This window comes from Homarus americanus, unplaced genomic scaffold (assembly GCF_018991925.1).
Source record: "Homarus americanus isolate GMGI-L3 unplaced genomic scaffold, GMGI_Hamer_2.0 scaffold46525, whole genome shotgun sequence".
In the NCBI taxonomy this organism is placed as follows: Eukaryota; Metazoa; Arthropoda; class Malacostraca; order Decapoda; family Nephropidae; genus Homarus; species Homarus americanus.
The window spans coordinates 6,409-11,841 of NW_024720709.1; the positions used below are offsets into that span (position 1 = coordinate 6,409).

A 5,433-nucleotide genomic window follows, 5' to 3' on the forward strand; every position below is an offset into this window, starting at 1 on the left:
TGCAGTGCTTATGAAGATTAGTAGGGTCACTGCCTAGTGACCGGACCAGTGTGGACACTCACTGTCCCCTAGGGACTTGATCTCACCCTCCTTTACTGTATGTATATGCCTTGATATGTATTTCTCCTTAGTCTGTACTCACCCCTGAAGATGTGAATTACACGAAAGCGCTTGGGAACTTCGTGTTTTCGTTTTTCCTTGTGGTTATCACCATATATATATATATATACAGTATATCTAGGGTAACAGCCCTGACAACATAATTATATTGCCTTGGGAAATACCCGGACGTGAGTCATGGAATGCCAGGTGAAATGATTCTCCAATATTTAATTCCATCACGTTTCTCCCTTTCGCTGGTAATTCTTTATATTTAATTAAATATTACAATAGATGATCAAATATAGAAATTCATTTTATGTATTCAAGGACCAGGGTGTTCTACAATTAATAAAAGGAAATAAGTAAATTTCTCCAGCTGATATTGGTTATTCCTGGACGTCAGGTATATAAAGTGAACACCAAGGAATTGTATCATCACACCTTACTCCTGTCTCTTGCTGATATCGTAACTGAGGTAAGCTTACATTCGTTGTAAATAATACTGAAGTATATACAGTATGACGACTATTAAGTGCGTGGTGTAAGTTTGGTGTTTTCTCTCAAGTTTTATATATATATATATATATATATATACCTGGTCTCACCCTCCTCTGTATATATACACCTTGATTTGTATTACTCTCTCTAGTCTGTACTCACCCCTGAAGATGTGAATTACACGAAAGCGCTTGGGAACTTCGTGTTTTCTTTCCTTGTTATATATATATATATATATATATATATATATATATATATATATATATATATATATATATATATATATATATATATATATAAAATCACACGGGAAAATGGAAACAACGGAGCACCGTATTTTGATTTATCATTATATTATATATATATATATATATATATATATATATATATATATATATATATATATATATATATATATATATATATATATATATATATATATATATATATATAATCATGTATTAGATGGAAATAAAATAATGTAATTCAAATCTCAAATTGTACTGACGCACCTTCCTTGTGCAACACCTTCAAGAAATCGGGAATTCTGATTCGTAGTTAAGATGGTGTATATACAGTACATGTGTTGGAGGGGGGCGGGGGGTATGAAGCAATGTCCACAAGTGGTAAATAAAATAATATGTCATGCCAAATATGAAACATCGAGAAAAGCGAGAGACAGTGAAATTGAAATATATACCAACATACTACGTTATGCAATTTCTATCCTTATACTTTCCTCGCCAGCTCAACTATCTTCCTCACTAGAATCCCAAACTGGGGTTCTCTCGACCTTAGTAACAAGAAAAGTCCACCACTAGACGTTCTTTATGTACAGTTCATTCATAAAGTTCATTATATAGGTCAAACCCAATGTACATCGTGTTCTGTGAGTAAAAGTTTCCTCTCAACAGGCTGGTGAACCATGAATACCAAGAGCATTGTATTCCTGCTGGTGCTGGTGATCGTGGCCGTCACCGTTGTTAATGGTGAGTCACCTTAATTATATTTTCTCTCAGTCCAGTGTTTGCTGAGTTACCCAGGTTCTTGGCGAGCCACTCTTGTGCTTGATGCGTCATTTCAGTGTTGATGAGTCACTCAAGACGTCTAGAATATGGTGACACATCCTGATGCTTGAAAATAGGCAAAAAATATGATGAGATCGCCTTGGGACTACGTCGGTGATCTCCAGCTTGATATATTAATGATATATAAATGATAAAGGAAGAAACGGTTCTTAGTGTCAGTTTTAAGTAAACCTTTCTTACAAGGAAATTTACGAAATTTTAATCAATCACCTTTTTTTAAATTTAAAAGTAATCTATTTCACACATTGAAAAATAATGCATTGAACACCTCTTCCGATGCTTCGATATTGCATTAAGAATGACATAGTGTTGTTACGAGTTTCTTTTTAATAATGGTTTCAGAAAATGCAAATCTTTGAATACACCCTTACACACACACACACACACACACACACACACACACACACATATATATATATATATATATATATATATATATATATATATATATATATATATATATATATATATATATATATATATATATATATATATATATATATATATGTATATATTTAATATACATATGAAGTCCTTTTCATTTATTTTTCATGTTCTTTTTCATATTTCTCAATCTGTTTTTACTTAAATCCAGTATGTTGAGTTTTAACAAATAACAACAAATAAAAAAATTAATATTCAATTAAATTCTCATCTTTAAGTAAAGATAATGTGAACAACTCATAATAATACTGCGGGTGACCTCATATAACCTTAATACCGTGTATGAGTGTTACATGAACACCTGAGTGCCGTGTACAAGTGTTACATGAACAACTTAACACTGTGTACCAGTGTTCATGATCACCTTCGCACGAAATAGCAACAAGGAGATCTTTGTGTGGCCTCTTTTTTCCCTCGCCTATATTCTTCCATGACAAAGGTGAAATATCTGGGTTAGTGGATTTCCCAATCTGCTTCTAACGCCCTCCTTTCGTCTCCAACAGGAAGCATCAAGTATCCCTGCCCACAAGTCAACGGGTTTTGTGTAAATTTTTGTAGTTACGGACAAGAAATATCTACCGGCATCTGCTACGGCAATAATATATGTTGCAGGGTAAAACAGCATTACCACTAGTCCACAACAGTAGCCAGACCTGACGGACGCCACCATGACCTATAAGAAGACACCCTCAACTGTGTTTGGTGATCATCGACGAAACTTTTGTTTTCACATGCGATTCGAGAACTTGCTTTACCTATGATTTTTTTTAAGCATTTGGATTCTGCAACAACCTTTATTTTCTTGTTCTTGCACATTTTAAGAAATGATGAAGAATATTAGTAAAATTTAATTTAACTTGAGACTTGCGTCATTAGCATGCGCATCTGCTTATTTTTGACGTGTATTGCCTTGTTAATTCCCTCATCTATAAATGATAACATTCATCTTTGTTTTGAGAGCTTGATAATAAAATTGTTATATTATAATTAAAATAATTGCCTCTTATACCAACACTTATTCCCTCATTGGACCAGTAAGAGACCCGTTTTGTAAAGTTAGTACTGTATGTTTACTGTCACCTGAACACATTGTAAGGAGTCGGAGAAACGGTTTTACTCCACTGCTGTAACAACATAAGTAACTTTTGGAGCAGGAAAAAGGAAAGTGACCGAATGAGAACAAAAGAGAAGGGAGAGAAGGTAGCATGTACTGTACCCAAAACTTATATAAGCATCTACCCAACTTTTCCTTGTAAACCATTATCTGCCTAAATGGTTTCACACATACCTTTAACTGAAATAGTGTGAAAAGTTCTCCAGGCATTTTTTCAGTGAAAAATTATTAATTTATGTATAGAATTGATGTAAGAAATGTGTTATAAATACTACTAATAAGATTAAGTAATAAAATACGTATAAAACTCATAATAAATAAGCTATTTAAAGAAAAATTCGCTTCAACAAAATTCTTCTAAGAAGATACAAAAGTCAAACGTGTGTTAAACAGGAGAATAACAAAAGAAATTGTTAATGATAAGAACGACTCAACAAAAGTTCTTCATTGGATTACAAAGTGAATTACTGAGTAAAAAATTAGAAAGAACAAAAAATAAGCTTATTTAATAAATTTGTTCAAAGATCACAGTTCTCACAGGAGCAAGAAAATAATGCAATCACAGTGAATGCATTTGACCAACTATTTTCATCACCCATACTGCTACCTCTTGATCTGCCCATTGACAAAGCAGTCTATAGAGGTGTGAACTGCCGGAGACATTCAAAAACAATTTTCATCCAGGTGTAACAGCATCTTTGCTTTATATAAATACACCCCAATGAATAACATCATGTTATTCATCAAATTATTCACCAAGTGATTTACCATGTTGTTTATGACTAGATCACTGAAGTTGCATCTATCACAGGGGTCGAGCTGATTCAGTAAACACCGCTCGCTTCCTACCACTCTCTCACGCCCAATGGAGAGCAGTTCACTCCATACCGCTATACAGGGAAGTTTACACTTAGCAGAAGTATTATCTCAAAGTAATTTTCATAACACTTCCCTGGAAAGAATTCACAATATATTATCTCAGATTATATCTGTGGATATACAGTACTTTCTTTCAGCTTAAAAATAGAAAATGCCAAGAAGTGTTTACATCAAGCCCTGCCACTTCAGAGTTCCAGAACTCAATTAAAACAATTAATGTGATACCAAACAGCTCTCACAGTTGGTGACAAACAGTGAGACGAATTCTATACACTAGTACAGCACTCAAAAAAAATTATTGATGACACAAGTGACATTCTAAGTGAATCATCATCAAACAAAGTATTTTAGTGGGAAATAGGTGGACAGTGGTTATAAACACCTGCAAAACGTCTACACAGAAATCCAGTGGTAACAAAGATAATATAAAGACTTGCTGACATCGCCGTCAAACCGCCAGCATCAGCTCACAGATCATGGTGACCCAAATGGAGCCGACACCAGACGAGCCTACCCGAGTGTTGTCTTAGTGTCCCAGCTAGCTAATAGCCAGCCAATCAGACAGCCAGCCAACCAGCAGCCAGCACTACAACACACGAGTACTAGGAAAGTTGTCATCGTGGTTCCAACAAGCAGACAAGCTGGCAGCCTCTTGATTAAACAATCAAGCCTCTCCAGTGTGCAAGAAAGGTCAGCCCCAGGTTGATCGCCGCAAGAAAGGTCAGCCCCCAGGTTGATTGCCATAAGAAAGGTCAGCCCCCAGGTTGATTGCCGCAAGAAAGGTCAGCCCCAGGTTAATATCTGCTAGAAGGAACAGCCCCAGATTGATCGACATAAGAAAGTTCAGTCCCCAAGTTAATCATGGCAAGAAAGGACAGCCCCAGGTTGATCGCCATAAGAAGGGTCAGCCCCCCCAGGTTGATCGCCACAAGAAGTGTGATGCCATGCTTCCCAGAGTGGGACGTCTTCAACTTCTGGCGTCAAAACTCTACAGATTCTTTGGTCAGTTAGATCATAAACAATCATTATCTTACAGACTCCACAAACACAAGTGAACTTCCAGAAGTCTTCAAACGCAGTCAATATAAAATAAATTATATGCACAACGGTCTACAAGCAAAATTAAATAACACATTTATAAAGTAAGAGAGGACCCAAACAAAGTATATATACTTTTAATAATTTTAGCTCTCTTTCTCTTCATTTCCATAACTCATTATAAATACTTTTCCACTACTCCTTGATATGGGCTACATAGTGAGCGTTATACTGAAAGTGAAGTGATATATATCCCTATTTATGGACCCT

The 5,433-nt window shown here is 35.3% G+C and overlaps 1 long non-coding RNA gene across 1 annotated transcript; it reads left to right on the forward strand.

Annotated features, from left to right (window-relative positions):
* The first annotated feature begins 534 nt into the window (after nt 1-534).
* Nucleotides 535-3,138, forward strand: LOC121860705. Its single transcript, XR_006087913.1, has 3 exons — nt 535-577; nt 1,515-1,589; nt 2,636-3,138. It is a non-coding gene; the product is annotated as an uncharacterized LOC121860705 (long non-coding RNA).
* The last annotated feature ends 2,295 nt before the right edge of the window (nt 3,139-5,433 follow it).